The sequence below is a fragment of the Dermacentor andersoni genome, chromosome 1 (assembly GCF_023375885.2).
Source record: "Dermacentor andersoni chromosome 1, qqDerAnde1_hic_scaffold, whole genome shotgun sequence".
Lineage (NCBI taxonomy): Eukaryota > Metazoa > Arthropoda > Arachnida > Ixodida > Ixodidae > Dermacentor > Dermacentor andersoni.
Window position 1 is genome coordinate 392,047,941 of NC_092814.1, and position 18,413 is coordinate 392,066,353.

General features: G+C 45.6%; 1 protein-coding gene across 2 annotated transcripts in view; it reads right to left on the reverse strand.

Annotated features, from left to right (window-relative positions):
* Positions 1 to 18,413, reverse strand: part of Mcad (Medium-chain acyl-CoA dehydrogenase) — a 202,467-nt gene that overhangs the window by 97,784 nt on the left and 86,270 nt on the right. The window lies entirely within an intron of this gene.

An 18,413-nucleotide genomic window follows, 5' to 3' on the forward strand; every position in this document is an offset into this window, starting at 1 on the left:
ACAGTGCAAAGTTGGATAGCTTCAACAATAATTTTGGGGCCAACATGGCCGAGCTGTATATCCAAATGTCAAAATTGCATAGAGTTCGCCAAATGTTGCCATATCACAACCAGTGTGAAGCTGGTAGAGAATTCTGTTTGTGTTAATGCCCAGGTGGTCATGACTAGAGCCCAGATGTTCAGGCACCATAAAATGCTGCTTAAGGCACCTATAACAGGCCCTAAAACTGTCACTTCAAGGGCAACTCTAGCAATTTGCCATGTCCACTGACCTTCATAAAATTTTGACTATTATGTTATTTTTTGCACTCTGATTATCTGTGCCAAACAATATCACTGGAAGTCATTTAGGTTTCCTGAAAATTAATTTTAAAGATTGGTTGCATGTTCCCAAAGCATGCCCACAAATGTATGACTTCTTACTGGCTGCCCTGTGTTCGTGACGTCAGATCCTACACTGCCACCTCGCCCAGAAACGCCACAGCTGGTTCCTTTTTCAACGAGACGATGGCCACAGCACAATACATTGAGCTTAAAGCAGGTATACTGCCTCATGTGGCAGTGGGTCAAAAGGAAACAGGGATCATTCAGTGCTCATATCATCGCTGAAATCGCCGCTGTCTAGTTCAAGAGAGTTGACGGCATTTTCTGGACATCTCAACATTTTCTAGTTTCGTGTTACACCTTTTTTCACTAAGCACTGGTTTGCATGCTGCAAAGGAACGCTTAACACAACCAAAGCTATGGGCACATATGTGTTCTTTGTAACATTCAATGATACAACGCCCTCAGGAATTCCAGAATGTATGCCAGTCAGAACTTCCCACAGTTCTTTCAGTGCCAAAAACTCTGGATTTTTGTCCGAGAGAGACTGAAGGTTCCAACTAGCTCTATCAACCACAGGTCTATTGGGAATCCCGGCAAACCTTACCTGAGTGTCCAAAATGAGCACCACATTCTGTGTAAGAGTCGTGCCTGAGCGTTCAAGTTTCTTGAAGATGTTTGCTAAAAATGCAAAGTGAGCACACAAGTTCACCAAGCCACCTTTATGTGTACCTGCATAGCACAGTTTGAGCCCTTTCAACAGCAGTTTTCTGGTATGCTGCAAAGTCTTTACACCAGTGATGTGTTTGTGCTACTAGTTGCCTACTAGTTGCCTTCGACCAAGTTCCCTAGCGAGTAATAACATTTTAAACAAAATAAGGCTAGGTCAAAACATGGAAAAAGGCATTTTTAAGCTCTGAAAATCCAATATAGGCATCAACGTCGAAATAGGCATCTATAGGCACAATAGAAGTGCCATTAAAATGTTTCTAGAGCCACAGTTTGTGCTTTATGTTAAACACGCATAATAGGGATGCAAGGAAAAAATGTGCATCATGCCTAAAGTTCCGGTCTCTGGTAATGACAAGCCAGACAGTGTTGGAATCATAAGGAGAAGGCAGCCGCTCTTTGCTGATGACCAGCGGATAGGCAGGCGATAATCGCCTGCCTTTCCATCACTGTATGCATTCTGGTATGCAGTGTTTCTCACGTGGTATGCAAGTAAATGTATTGACTGCATTGCAAGAATGTACTGTCGTACCTAATGCAGCACATCTTTATAAAGCATTTGTAATCCTTTATTCTTATGATACTTTGTTCATGTCAACTCAAAAGCCTTCTCTCCGGTGTCAAAATAATGACTGCACCTACGCTATTTGTATATAGGCCAAATGAATGTCACAGCGGATTGTTTTGGCACCTCTCATTCCTCAGTCACACGTGATGACTGCAGTTGTAAGTGCCCAAGTGGCATAAATTTTACAGCAATGTCGCCTCTGCAGCTTTAGCCAGTAGTGTGTCACTCCTGTGCATGTAGAGCAGTATGAATTCCCAAAATGTACCAAGGCTAAAATAATACAACTGAAGCATGCTTTGCTATAATATAATAATAATTATAATTATATAATTATAATTATAATAATTATAATATATAATATAATAATATATAATTATAATATATAATTATAATATTGTTACGGTGGCAAAAGAAGACAAGGTCGTCGACGTTGAAGACGACGAAGTGGCAACAGCCTCTCAGGATCCTCGGCTGCTGTCTGTATTCACCCTGTAAATACACTGTGTAAATAGTTTTATATCTGTGACATTTTGGTGGACGTGCGGGGTACGCGTCTTCGCCACGGAGCTCCGCAGCGGACGTCTCACCCAGCCTGCAACCATGCTTCCAGTGGAAGGTGCCGCATCTGCAGTAGCAATGCAAACTACACATACCCAGTACGTTGCTCTACCTCAGCCGCAAGACCCCGGCAAGTTCAACGGCCTCGATGGTGTTGACGTGGAAGAATGGTTGAGGATGTATGAGCACGTCAGCAAGGTGAGCAGGTGGGATCCTACCATAATATTGGCCAATGTCGTGTTCTACCTTGACGGAACACCGCGAACGTGGTTTTACACACACGAGGAAGATCTAACCAGCTGGGACTTGTTCAAAGAAAAGCTCTCAGACGTTTTTGGTAATCCGACCGGTTGACGACTAGCTGCCAAGCAACAACTCGCCACGCATGCCCAAACTGCTACCGAGTCCTATGTCTTCTACCTTCAGGACGTCCTGGCCCTCTGTCATAAAATCGACACGTCCATGCCAGAGGCGGACAAGGTTGGACACATTATCAAAGGCATTGCGGACAACGCATTCAACCTTCTGGTCTTCAAAAACTTATCGACTGTCGACCCATCATGAAGGAATGCCGCCATTTCGAGCAGGCGAAGAGTCGCTGTATATACAATCTTTTTACATGGCTTCCAAATACTGCAGCGACCTCTTCCTGTACCGACCCCACCGACCAATCAGCTCGCCACCATCAAGCGAAAATGTGACCCGAATTGTACGCCGCGAACTCGAAGCAGCGTTTCCTGCCTTGCCTCAACAGACGCCTTGGAAGAACACTGCTGAGACGATATCGCTGATCCAGTCCGCCGTTCGCCAGGAAATCGCTAATATGGGTCTTCCCAGCACCTGCTCCTTGAGTCGCCCTGACACCCGCCCTGCTCCTATGGCTCGGTCCTATCGTAGTCCACCTCACAGTGTCCGTTATCTCTACACTAACAGGAATCCCTCGGACTGGCGTACACCCGACGACAGGCCGATCTGTTTCTGCTACGGCTGAATCCGTCATGTTTCCCATCACTGCCGGAGCCGTTGGCAGTCCCCTCCTCGAAACACCTTCAGGAATTCAAGTTCGCCCCGAAGTTCCTCACCCCGTCACTTCTACGACGCTTCCGACGCCACTACCTCGACTCGCCACTACGCTCGCTCGCCGTCGCCACAACATCGCCAGCCACGTACGCCCCAACTTCACCGCTCGCCGTCGCCGAGCAACCCAGAACCATCCCAGCTGGAAAACTAGACAATGCCGCACCTCGAGGTGGTGCTGCATTGTTGGATTCGCCACAAAATCCTCCTTTGACGCTATTTACAAGACGTAACCTTCTTGACGTTCAAGTTGATGGTACACCCGTCACAGCCCTCATAGATACTGGAGCACACATATCGATTATGACCAGCCGCCTACGCCGCCATTTAAAGAAAATTGTTACACCTGCCGTTACTCGGTTTGCACGAATCGCTGATGGTAGCACGGTGACCGTGCGCGGAATGTACACTGCATGTGTGAGCATTTCCGGCCGCCATACTGTCATCCTTTTCACCGTGCTTGACTAATGCCCCTATGACCTCATCCTAGGCCTAGACTTCCTCTCCGCCCATTCAGCACTCATCGATTGTTCCTCAAGTACTGTGTGTCTTGACCTGCCCTTACTGGACGTTCCTCCAACACCACAGGAAATTCGACTGAGACGTACTAGCTTTGTTCACATTCTACCACAGGTCTTGACATACATCAAAATGTTGCCTTCTACGCCACTTCGCGATGGTGATTACATCTCCGCTCCTATAACTGCCATTGTTCTCACTCACAGTGTTACTGTTCTGCACACAATACTGAGGGTCACAGACAATCGCACATACCTCCCTGTGGTGAATTTCGGGCTCGCTAAGCAAATTCTGCCTAAAGATATCAGCCTGGCTACAATCACTGCCTTAGAAGCTAGTTGCGTTGAGACTTTTGCCGTCGACGCTTCCTGTGAGCCTTTCCGGTCTGCCGAATGTACTGACGACATTAGGAAAATGATCGCCCCGAATCTCACTCCTGCGGGGACTGAACAGCTGTGCAGTCTATTACTTTCCTACAAGGATATATTCGATCTGAACAACCGACCCTTAGGCCAGACGTTACTTGTCAAACATTGTATGCATACAGGCGATAATCTACTCATCCATCAGCAACCCTACAGAGTTTCAGCTTCGGAGCGTCACGTCATCAAAACGGAAGTAGACAAGATGCTAGCGAAAAACATCATAGAGCCATTGTCAAGTCCCTGGGTGTCCCCTGTCGTGCTGGTCAAAAAGAAGGATGGCTCATGGAGATTCTGCGTTGATTACCGCCACCTCAACCGCATCACGAGGAAGGACGTCTACCCACTACCTCGTATCGATGACACCCTCGATTGCCTATACGGGGCACAGTATTTTTCGTCCATCGACCTACGGTCCGGATATTGGCAAATCACTGTCGATGATCTAGATCATGAAAAGACCGCCTTTATAACGCCTGATGGTCTTTACCACTTCAAAGTTATGCCTTTTGGGCTATGCAACACTCCGGCTACCTTTGAGCGTATGATGGACTCATTACTCCAAGGATTCAAGTGGTCGACTTGTCTCTGCTACCTAGATGATGTTATTGTGTTCTCGCCCTCATTCAGCACACACATTGAGCGCCTTTCAGCTGTACTTGCCGTCTTTCGCAAGGCTCGTCTACAGCTCAACTCCAAGAAATGTAACTTCGGCCATCGTGAGATTACTGTTCTTGGACATGTCGTCAATGCGACTGGCATCCGACCAGACCCAGAGAAAATTCGCGCCGTGAAAGAGTTCCCTGTTCCATGGTCCGCAAAAGATGTCCAAGTTTCGTGGGCCTTTGCTCTTACTTCCGCCGCTTTGTTAAAAATTTTGCCACCATCGCACGCCCTCTCACAGATCTCCTGAAGAAAAGTGTGCCGTTTTCATGGGGGATCCTCTCAGGCCACCGCCTTTTCGCGCCTTACCCCAATGCTCACCACCCCACCGATTCTAGGACACTTCGATACTTCAGCCTCTACAGAGGTGCGCACCGATGCCAGTGGCTACGAAATCGGTGCCGTCTTGGCGCAAGTTCAACACGGCCATGAACGTGTCCTTGCGTACGCTAGCCGTCTTTTGTCACCTGCGGAGCAGAACTATTCTATTACAGAGCGCGAATGTTTGGCAGTTGTCTGGGCAGTGGCGAAATTCCGCCCCTATTTATATGGCAGGCCTTTTTCCATTGTAACAGATCACCACGCTCTCTGTTGGCTTTCGTCTTTAAAAGATCCCACAGGGAGGCTTGGACGATGGGCTTTGCGGCTACAAGAGTATTCCTATTCAGTGGTGTATAGGTCTGGTCGCCTACACAAGGACGCCGACTGCATGTCCCGTTACAATGTACACACGCCAAAACCAACGCCGACGTGGACGCCTCTGCAAGTGTTCTTTCCATTTCCCAGCTTTTGGACATGGCCAACGAGCAACGCCATGACGCTACTTTGAGGACCCTCATTGACCGCATGGAATCTGTTCCTATTGATCCATCGTTACGGTGGTTCGTTATCAACGACGGCATATTGTACCAACGCAGTTTTCATCCGGACAGTCCTCCCCTTCTCCTTGTCGTCCCTCAACACCTACACTCAACCGTGCTTCAGGAGCTTCATGATGCCCCAACTGCCGGACACCTTGGGTTTGCTCGCACTTACGACCGCGTGCGCCGCCACTTCTACTGGCCCGGCCTCGCATGTTCCGTACGGCGCTATGTAGCTGCTTGCAAGCCCTGTCAACTTCGCAAAAAGCCAGCAACGCTTCCTGCCAGGTACTTACAGTCGATCGACATTCCACCTGAGCCGTTCTATCGCGTGGGTTTTGAACTCCTTGGCCCTTTCCCCGTGTACAGCTCTGGCAACAGGTGGATCGCTGTCGCTACTGATTACGCGACGCGCTATGCCATCACTCGGGCACTTCCCACGAGCTGCGCAACCGACGTCGCAGATTTCCTACTCCGGGATATCATTTTAGTACATGGTGCCCCACGACAGCTCCTTACTGAACGCGGCCGCACTTTCCTCTCCCAAGTCATTGCCAAAATCCTGTGCTCATCTTCTACCAAGCACAAACTGGCTACCTCCTATCATCCACAGACCAACGGCCTTAGTGAGCGACTTAACCGGACCATTACTGAAATGTTATCAAAGTATGTTTCACCCGACCACAAGGACTGGGATGTGGCCCTCCCTTATGTCACGTTCGCCTATAATTCATCACGCCACGATACTGCTGGGTATTCCCCCTTTTACTTACTCTTCGGTCGTGACCCTGTATTACCATTGGACACTTCACTCCCCTTGACACAGGATTCGAGGACCGAGTATGCCCGCGATGCCATCGCCCACGCTGACATGCCCGCCAGCTTGCCCGTACTCGTCTGTTGGCATCGCGGGAATCTCAACGGCACGCTTACAATCGCCGCCATCGTGACACCTATTTTTCACCAGGCTCTCTCGTGCTACTTTGGTCCCCTTGCCGCCGAGTGGGGCTCTCCGAGAAATTCCTTCTGTGCTACAAAGGTCCTTACCATGTTCTACGTCAAGTGACCAATGTCACTTACGAGGTAATCCCCGAGACCTCCGTCATGCCACCCGGTTCCACATCACCTGACGTCGTACATGTCTTTCGGCTTAAGCCTTACTATGCCCTCACCGACGGCCCCGTCTGAAGCACCGGGACGGTGCTTTTTCTGCCGGGGGTCGTGTTACGGTGGCAAAAGAAGTCAAGGTCGCCGACGTTGAAGACGACGAAGTGGCAACAGCCTCTCGGGATCTCGGCTGCCGTTTATATTCACCCTATAAATACACTGTGTAAATAGTTTTATACCTGTGACAATATCAAGACAGATAAATCATGTACATTCATAAAAATATGGCAACTTACATTCAGTCAATCAAAGCTAACCTATGCCAAGTGAATGCACGGTATAACTAAATATAATGGAAAGACGAATCTGTGTAAAATTACTTTTATGTGCCTTTTGTTCTGTGATGTACTGTGCAATAATCCGTCCTCCATTTTAACCTTCCCATTAACCTATGGAGGTAGCCTAGGAGGTAGGCTACCTCTCCTTAACCTAGGAGGTAGTCACTGTGGCCACAGTTTATTTAGTCCGGCCAGCCATGGTGCTGGGGGATCTTGGGAGTGGCGTGGCTGCTCAGGTCGAGCGCACTAGCGTGTTCTCTCGGGCTACATGCACGTGAGCCCTCTTCTTCTTCACCGGCTCTGGAGGCGATAGTCGCCTCGCTACAGGGCCTAGTGTGAAGCGCGATTGAAATGTATGCAAAAGGCGTACATATAGAAAGAGATATTGCAAGCCTGTATACATGAGTGACAATTTGTAGCATCCATTAAAAAGTGGTGGTGGCTGTGGTCGTGGCCCTGATGGTCGTGGCTGAGAGTGTCTGGACAGAGCACCTTGTCTTGTGCGTTGAGAACATCGCCTTGCGTTGTTAACGTCTGTGTGCCCAATGCAGTGCAGCTCGGCAAGCAGCAGAGTTGAGGTGTATTGGCCGGTTTTTGGCGCATGCCAAGAGTTCAGGCCGCTGAGGGGAACAACGTTGAAGACGGTGTCATCGAACAATGGCAGTGGCAGAGAACTGCGAGTGTGCATTGTTGCACTTGCTGACCCATGCTGCGTGACCATTTCAGGTGCGGGTAAGGTTGTGCGGGGCAGTGTATTATGACGACCAGCAAGACCTTGGTCTCGAGATGGTGTGGTCAGTCTGGCCACTTCTCGTTTGGTGCGTAATTTACCAGAACTTTCATCAAAGGGGTACAAAAAGCAGATGCTATCGTACCCGGCAGCACCAGCAGCATAGGTTATGAACAAGGCTCAGCAACGGTGATGCCGTAGTGCTAAATCATGACCTGCCGCAGGTTCTCATAGATGTCCGGGCCTGGTAGAAGTCGGAGCTCCGAAAGAAGACCATCTGGCAGCTCAGGACTTCTGTGGAGATAGCACAAGTGTTGGTCGCTCACGTTGTTGACATAGAAGTGATTCTCGAGCTGAAGAAACCAGATGGCACAGCTGCTCCTGCATCACTTCAGTAGGTCATGCATCCACGGAAGGTACAAGCGGAGAACATCAGAAGGCTCGCCTGCTCCTGCTTGCAGCCAAATCTCAAATGCCAATAGCATCAGGGTTGTGGTGGTCACTGAAAGCATCGCAAAGGTTGTGCTTGTGGCATTGCCGTGCCTGCCCAAGTGAAATTTGGGCCTAGTGGAGCCTGTGGGAGAGCCTCTGAATCGGTGATGAGTGAGGCGCCCCGAAAGGAAAGCGGATAGCTTGCGGGAACATCCAAGGAAGGAGGGCGGTGGGCCGTAGAGTAGCCAAGAGTGCTTGCGTTTGGCCATTTTCATTTAAACGTGTTCATGAAGCAGCATGATCACCGACACAATGCTTGTGAAGGCATGCACAATTATTTTTACATTTAAAATGCACGAACCTCCATCCCACAAGAACTGCACTCAATGCATTTCCCAAGTGCAAGTATGCCATAATGCAGGATGAAATGCATAATAGGCAATCTGAAGTCACTCCGCCTAACCAGCCACAGGCATCTCCATTGTCTGGGGTGGCCTGACCATCATACTGGGCAGCAGTACAGATGATGGGCAGGTGGCAGTAAACCAGGGGCAACCTTACTAGACTAGCTTCAGTTGTAAAACTCCCCGCCCGCGCGCTTACAGCTGCTGTCGCCACTTCTGTGACAGCCACCAGAGGGCAACGCTGTTCCATCGGGCTCCACTGCAGACGCCTCGTCACAGCCTTGAGCTCGTGCAGACGGACAGTTTGCGCGTGTTTCACGCTCGCTAGCGTTCTCCCTCGTCCGAATTAGTGATACCCCGAGAAAGCGGTATCCACCTACAGCAATAAGATTTATCGCGCCAGTTCGTTATTACTGAAAGAAGGGTAAACTGCACGAAAGGAAGAAACGCATACAGCGAAGCGCAGAAGCTGCGTTTCTAAATGTCGTGTGTTTCTTCCTGTCGTCTTAACGTTTCGTGCAGTTTAGGCTCACGAGCCTGAACACCTGGCCAAAGTGCATGATTGTAGGATGATCTTCATCTCCACCGAAGCTTCTCACCATGCCAAAGAAGCGCTACAAAAATAAAGACGAGGTCAGTCTTTGTACACACAAGCCACAAAAAAGAAAACAAAAAAACAAAAACAGATTTTTCATTCCGTGAAGATGCTTAATCAGGGAAGCTGAAACGTGCGGCCCCTGTGTTTATCACTGGGTTAATCCCGAGGGTTCATTAAAGTATTTCTCAGTTATGAGGTTACACACACAATCGGCTGCGACGGAGAGAACGACGTCACTGACGGTACGCCCGCAGTCCACAGTTGTCGCTCGCGTTCGATGTCTCGAGTTTGCTCGGCGGCGTGGTTAGCAGCCTTCGCCTACGATTTGCCGCTTGTGATTCTTCAAAATTAAATTTCTTCAATATTAAATCTTTTCGTTACGTAAGAGCATGAGTGGCTCATACTCCCTTAAGCAATGGCTCATACCCCCGTAAACACGGTCTCCCCATTACGACGACAGAAGTGAAGTGAAATTCTACGCTGGAAAGATGAAGGGCCACGCAGCCAGCTGTGGAAGACAACGACAAACTACTTGACTGTTGTTTATTTCAATAATGCCCCTTTTCAGTGACCCATTAATTATTGCCACCGCATTCAACAAATCGTTTGAATCGGTATTCACAAATGATAACTTAGACATACCTGCCTTCATTCATGACTAACATTTCATTGACGATATTACCATTCTATCAAAGGTTTTCTGAATTTAATTTTGCACTTCAAAAAAAAAAAAGATTTTGTGGCCCTGATGGCACTAACCCTTTGAGGGTCGATTGTTTTTTCGCCATATGAGACCGCACAGGGTCGATTTTTTTTTATTGCAGATTCCAATTCTCCTTAGGGACTTATTTTGAAAAACATTTTGCGTAATTTTTCTAGGGTGACCGTAAAGTGAGAAAAAATATTTTGTGTTGGTATATATGCACTTTTCATTAATGAATAACAACAATAAAAAAGGAAATAAACTTACAAGAATAAAAAAAATGTGATGCATTGTTATACACATAGTTCAAGGCTTTGAAAATGCGCACACGAGAATATTTCGCAAGACTCAAATGTTCCTGCTCTTACACTAATATGTACATCCACAGCGTAATCGAACTGCATAGGTGCACTCACTCAAGAAAACTGTGTGGTTGTATGCCCGTCAAAAAAGCAAAACATGTGACAAATTTCCGGTAATCATCTTATCATCATCTTATCACCAAACAGAGGCAATTAGTTTGCGTGAGTCTCCAAAAAAAAAAAAGAAGCAACGGAAAGCATGCACAGCAGCATTCTTCCTATGCGTACCCCTGTGAGCACAACGAGCGAGAAACAAGCGGTCGCCCTTTGAGCGATTAGTAACGAGATAGCCATCAGTTTTGCAAGCGCAAGAAGCCGAAACCGCCTGTGGAACAAAACCCAAACCGCCGCCCAGCCACGCGCCAATGCACGAGCGGTAGTATATAGACGCGCGGGAGAAAACTAGCTCTAAACAAACCATGCAACGAAAACCGAGAGAGGGCGGCGCGCGAAAAAAATTCCTTGTATTCCCACATAGTGGCAGCACAGGACAGAAACGAAAAAGTTTGGAAATTGGCGCGCTTTTTAAACGTACAGACGGCACCGTAAATATATGGCATCGACCATTTTGGACTTTTTCGTGGCGCCGTATATCTACATTGTTGACCCTGAAAGGGTTAACACTTTTCTTCTTAGATATTGCACTTGGACTAGTCGGTATTTGACTAATTTTTAAAAGTCTTTATCTACCTCGACAGTTCTTTTAGTTTGGAAACTGGCAAAAATTATTTTCATGTATAAATCCGGCAACAAGTTGTCACCATTAAACTATCATCTGATTTCATAAATGTCTCAATGATGTAAACTTCTTGAACACATAATCTTTAAGCATATTATGGAGTTTCTTGAAAATAACATTTTGAGTGATTCCAAGCACAGTTTTCATCACGGATTTAGTACAATAACTCAGCTCGTAGAATTCTTGCCTGACATTTCACATGCTCTCGGCACTGGAAATCAAATTGATGCCATTTTTATAGATTTTCCCAAGGCGTTCGAAACTGTTACCCACTCAAGACTTCTCCATAAGCTTTTGTACTATACTTAATAACTCTTCCTTAGTTGACTGGATCGTTAGCGTTTTACATAACTGCTCCAAGTATGTTTCGCTTATTCCCTCAAACTTGTCTGTAGTAAATGTGTCGTCTGGAGTTCCCCAGGGTTCAGTGATGGGGCCACTTTTGTTCTTATTGCATACAAATGATTTCTTCAGTCCACAAAAATCCACCTTTGTGCTGACGACTGTGTGCTGTGCAATGTAATTAACGTGAATGTTGACCATATCTTTCGCTTAACAATTCTTTTACAGAATTTTGCAAGGGGTGCGACAAATGGAAAATGAATATAAACTTTGTAAAAAGTTTCTTTATCTTTCAGTAAGCGCACTTCTATTTCCTTGTTTAATTATTTGTTTAATGGCTCTTCTCTTGAACGGGTGTCCGAATACAAGTACATTGGCCTCATCTTCGCACCTAACACGTCGTGATCAAGGCACATTGAATACACATGCAATAAATCAATAAAAACATAGGCCACCTAGATCGCACACTGCGAAAAGCTCCCTGTGAAACAGAAGTGCTAACATATAAATCACTCATCTGACCCACTGTCGATAATGGCTGCCCGATCTGGAACCCTTATAAACTATCTGACATTAACACCCTCAAATCAGTTCAAAAGAAAGCAATCGGTTTCATATACCACCGTTTCGACTGCAACTTCTCACCCTCATCTCACCTTGTTACACTAGGTCTACAACCTCTGCCTGAGCGGCGCGATTCTGAATGCCTTAAATTGTTGCATGATCTCATTAACACCCCACGCTACTCAATAACAAACAACTATCTGTCTTCTGCTAAATTGAAAGCTACAAGGAATAGCCACAAAATTAACCTTGCACGATTTCAACCACATGCTAACCTATTCAAATACAGCTTCTTTCCTCGTACAACTAAAGAATGGAACTTACTACCAGGTGAAAATAGGTTGTTGCCTTTAGAGGAATTTTTGTATAAGTTAAATTGATTCATACTGTGTTAATTATTACCTGTTGTATATTTGATTTTCAAACAATCATGATTTCTAGGGTGTTGAAGTCGATTTGTGCAGAAAAATATTTTGATGTTATATCCAATGTACAAACCCACTGCTGCAATAGCCCAAGTGGGCTGCAGAACATATAAACGAATAAATAAATAAGAAATCTGTCCATATTTTTTTTGGTCATAATTCAGGATAATAGCATGGCACAGAAGGGGTTAATGACTTTATACAATAAGAGGACATCAGTACAACTGCAGCTAAGTGACGAAATTGCAGCTGAGATAATTATACTAGCTTCAAAAGTCGTTAGAGTACAAGGTGAGAAAATGATGTCTGTACATACTCATGATTTGCTTGTGCCATTGCATACCACTGTTCGAGTAAGGACGGGAAGAAAGGAAAATGGGGCACAGAAATCTTCTTTGAAAGTGTGCCCTGAGTGAGCCTGTCCGAGCAGAATTTCGGCGAGCCAAAGTGGACCGGTAGAATTTTAATGAGCCTGAGTACTGCCAGGCTGAGCAGAATTTGGTGAGTCCGAGTGAGCCTGAAGCAGAAAATATTTTTTTTTAGTGAGCCTAAGAGAGTTCTCATTATATTGCCGAGCCAAGGGACTTACTTTAGAAAAAGCCCTCACTAAAATCACTGCGACAGCAGGACAAGTTTAGCCAAGCACAGTGATGGAAGCAGCCCTTGGTCTTTTGGAGCAGCTTTTGAACAAAAAAAGAAATTGCAGTTTGGAGCAGTAATCTATGTTTACGGAACAGAAAATGTTGCTGTTCTGAGCAAGAAATTTACCACTTCGGAGCAGTAACTTACTGCTCTGGTGAAAAGAGGTAAGCTCTGCATGCAGGTAATGAAAAAGACGCTGCATAAGTTGGTACTTTCTCAAAAATTACATTTATTATGTTATACTAAAATGCAAGTCTTTTTCATCAACTTGCTGTTGGATTTCTTTTATTATATTTAAGAAGATAAAGATAAATACAGATTTCACACTAATTCAAAGTTAATTCTGAATTTCCATAAAGAGTTAGAGGGATACCGAGCAAAACGTTTGCCGCCGAGATTTTTAGCTCAAATGAAACCTTGGGTGCTGAAATTGGTTGACATGGAGTTGTTCTCGGGCAGACACTAGCAGGAAATAATGAATTTCGTTCATTTTTCACAAAATACCGCATCTAGCGGCCACGCCATTAGCTAGAAATGTTTCTGTGACTTTGTCTGTGCCGGCGTGCCAGCCATCGTCCACATAGACGGTGCTGCAGCGAACGATGATATCTCGACGGCACAGTTGCTTGCGCCGTGTTTTTGCAAGCGGAGCTTGTGCCCAAGTCTTCAAAATCACTGTTTCTGTTGTGTGCTGCTTTGTAATGTGATCAGTGAAGCACCTGGCACAATGCAGGAGAATGCCTCTACGTAGCTGCGCGCAAGGGGGCGAGAAAAGTCGGGTGAGACAAGCCATGATATACCTTTCCGGTAGAGCCGAAGCTTCGAAGGATATGGATTTGCACTGCGTGCCCCTCGTAGTCAACATAGGGGCAAGGAGCAGAGCGCACAGATGTGAGGCAAGCATTGGCTGCTCACCTATGTTGCTGCCACAGTCTTGAGCAATAATTACTAGAGGGAACACGGGTGTCTACGCGAGCTGCAATGCGGGGGGCCGTTCAGCCAGCATGGGAACGATGGGAAGTGCATGGATTTGCCTAAACCTCGTTTTTCTGGCTTCACAGAACTTCGTGACTTTGTAAACTCGTCATTTACAACAAAGTATAAACACTGTTAAAATTGTCCAACGGCAGGATTCAAACACACAGCCTCAAGCACAGAAACCCAATATTGAAACCATTACGTCCCAAATGCATGCGTCGACAACCAACATAAAACACCCTCATGAATTTATCATGGGCAAGCCAATGCATGGAGACGCTTGGCGTGTTTCAATTTGGCCACCTCAACAACCTGAATTGTCGCAATTAGTAGCGATTGTGCATGTTCGCAGTGTCTTCTGCACTTTGCAAAGTATACACTGCTCTGAAATTTACCAAGGAATGTAAAATAAAACCAAGGAATGTGGCCTTGTCCTGCAGGCTGACTCAGTGCACCATGTCCAAATGTAGCCAAAGTTTTCATCTGTTGTCATACAGCTTATAAAATGCTTAATAAATGAAGACAGCTTCTGTCAAGCAATTTCAACAAAGTAGGGGTTGTTGCGTATTCCAAAACAGCATGGAATTGGGCTAGCTGGTGAGCTTCAGAAGTGAGCAGGTTGGGTGCAGACCCCGCAGCTGACTGTGCAAGCCCATTCCGAGATGATGTGGAGTTACAGATAGATTAGCTGTCATTATTGTATATTTTGAACGCCGAAAATTGGACCAGTTCTGCATGATTCAAAATGTAACAGCCCAACAAGGCACAAAGACACAAGTTGCGCTGTTAAATTTTGCATATATTTGTACTGATGCTTACTAAAGATATTAACTGCATTAAAAGACTGTAGATAACACATGTAGAAGTGAAACTTAAATGCACATAAGCTTGCCCAGTGCTTTCCAGCTTACTTTTTTCAAATTACAGCTTGTTTTTGTATTTGTAACTGTACTCTATGCACCTCGCTTGTTTAATTATAGCACATGCACTCATAGGCGGAAAGTTTTCATATTTCCAGTGTGGGCTGCAGCCCAACCAGCTTTCTGAACCCCATTATATATATATATATATATATATATATATATATATATATATATATATATATATATATATTTGCACTTGAAGAAACTTCGTGCGACCTCGAATTGATCACTGAAGTGACGGCGTTATACGAGTACTACCATATTTACTCGCATAACGATCACACTTTTTTGTAAAAAAAAATTGACGCAAATCATGGTGCGATCATTACGCGGGTTAAATTTCCCGCAAAAATAATATTTTTTTTTTCATCCCGCATTTGCTATGGAATGACAACAGTTCAACAAATGGCGGCTGCCGCTGTATGTAGTGCGGGATACCACAAAAAAATGCCGGCCGGCGGAGCAAGCCGAACACACCGAACGTGATTTTTTTTCTTCTCGTGAGTACATTACGTGCATTGAAACAGTTTCTTCCGTATCAGTAATGAATAATATTGTTAACATCGGCAAGTTTGCGGCAATAACGTAGCCATGTCCACTTTGAGGGGACAGAAACAGATGGTGGGTGCACTTAGCTGCAAGTGACACAGGAACACATGGCGGACAGGCTGCGGAAACTGCGGCATTTGTCTTCATTAATATCCTAATATGGCACATTTCACCTAGGGGTGGGCAAATATCTTAGCTGTGTTACAAGTGTCGGCGTATGAACAGGGTACACTTCTAATGTATCAGTGTAAACGTGGTTGCCATCGTTGCCGTTTGTGATTGGTTGCATGCCCACGAGTGCAGACAAGAATCGAAAGGCGCCTTTTTTTGTAGTTGTTGTTGACCACAACCATTATAAAGCCTACACATAATAAAGGCAAGTTTGGTTGTAGCTTTTTTTTTTTTTTTGTCATGGAAGTGCAGAAAGTGATGAAAGGAATGAAATGGGGCATCTGCTTAAGAATGTTTGGTGCTTGTAGACCGCTTGGTTTGTCTTAAAGAGTCGTTCACGTAGCATTCAACAGATGGTAAGCATGATCATTATTAGCTAGACTTGGCACACAACATATCGCTGCGGCAGGTTCAGGGTGCGATCATTACACAGGAAATTTAAAAAAAGCTAATTTTGACGACAAAATTCAGGGGTGCGATCATTACGCGAGTGCGATCATTATGCGAGTAAATACGATATATACAAGTAAGAGGCAGTTAGATTTCACAGCCCGAGTCTTCTCGGTGGTGTAATGTTCCTTCGTGTCATCGTCGTATGCTCGGCTATCACTAATACTGCTTCGCCTTCCCGGCAAAACTGCAGCCTCTCTCTCTCACTCTCTCTTTCTTTTTCTGTGAGTCCGCGTATAAGCGCTGCCGTGCATGAATGCTGTTGATTCTGATTTTGAGTGAATCCGGCTTGGCCTCATTTCGATTACTGAGTTAATTATACAGAGTGCCCCAACTATCATGCACCAATGCTTAAAAAAAAATAATAAGCAGTTGCGTAACCTGACGAAAACGTAGCGCATATTGTTTCCAGTACAGTTGAGTAGCCGCCAGTAATTCTTTAGTTTCTGAAATTATATTCGACAGTTGCAATTAATTATCTAATTCGGGAAGTACTGTCCTAATTATCAAAGTGTCAATGAGGCATTTGTAGGCACCCCAAGGAACCCCCAAATAACATCTAACTGCGGTATTTTCAGCGACGTAAAAATTGCGTACAATTTTTTTCCGACTGGCAAAGGAACCTCACGAAATATGCAAAATACCATGTGAGTGCGCTGTCACCCGTATGATAAAGCAGCGCCCTCAAATAAGCTGATTGAAAGCGACTGCACTGCCAGTCGCAAACCCAAAGAGAGGGCGCATCACCTTGATAACGATACGAAAGGAGCACCAAGAGCAGGTTTCGCATTCCGCAGCTATTCCTTCCTCTCATTTCAAGGACACACTTATTATCCGTCTCTCAAGGCCGACTGATCACACTGATCACAAAATCCCCTTGATAACGTGGCTGAAGTGCCGCTCTGACCTCAAACAAATGCGAAAAGCAATGTAATAGGCACGGAATGTTTCAAACTCTCGGCTTTGCTCTCACCGTATCAAAAGAGTGTGTGCGAAGCCATATCTCGCGCCAGAAACTTGCTTCGAACCTAAGTCAAATAAAAGTGACCGTTTCATTTTTCATGAAAGTGCATACGCGCTGCAAAAAGAGCTTCGTGTCAAAAAATAAAAAGTAAATAAACAGACCGGGAAGCGGCCAACAGCAGTGAAAAGGCAAAACTGATGTGTTCAAGAAAGTAAATATACCACCTCTAAATTAGCTGAATTGGCAATCAGGATGTTTGGAAAAGAAATAATAAATGAGATTTCAGTGTGCCCTTATTATCTATGAATTCGTAAGTTCCGTTGAACACCAGCTGCTGCCTAGAGGACATGTTCGAATAGGTCTCCTTTCACAGCTACGCAGTACTGAGTCCGCTTAATCACATCTTCAGTGGCTTTCTTGATGATTGATGCTGGAATTCTATGGCAGACATCTGTTGTCCTTGCCTTGAACTAATCTGAGGTGCGTCTTGATCATGTAAGCACAATCTTTCACATAACCACAAAAAGAAATTGAGTGCAGAGAGCTCAGGTGACCTAGCCGGCCAATTTACAGGCCCCTGCCTTCCAATCTATTGCGCATGAAAAGTCGCACCCTGCCAGTTTCGTGCTCAGCTGCTGCTATGTGCCGGTGCCCCATCTTGCTGATACCACAGAAGTGGAAGACGTGACAGTGGGACTTCGCTGAGAAACTCATACACCACTCCTTCAAGGATTTCGTTCACGTAACGCTGTCCGGTCAGTGTTTCATTGGAGATGGGACGAATTATAGCACCGGTGTAAATTACAAACCTCACATTGAGCGACCACTCGTACTGGTGCCTCCAATAGTGGACATTATGCAAATTTATCTAGGCGTTCCTGTAAAAACTGGCTTCATCTGTGGTGGTACGGGTGAAAGGCCATCATTTAGAATCCCCCAAATTGATGACTTGGGAATTGGTACCTGGGCGGCCCCGTCCTGCACGCTAGCATGAGGCTTTGAGGCCATAAATGCTTGAACATCCGTGTGTAGGCTAGGACTCAAAGATGGAGTCCTACGCCGCTGTTTCTTGAAGCTGCCGGTTTGTCTCAGGTTTTCATCATTCCTGATAGTCAACGTGTTTGGTCTACCGCCACACTTTCATGACTGATATATATTTGCAGCCTTCCTCTTGTTGTCATTTGCCTACCCAAGGCAAGGATCATGTTTACCTTCTGCTCATTAGAGAAAGACATGGCGACTGGGACGGAAAAAAACACACCATTAAACCTTT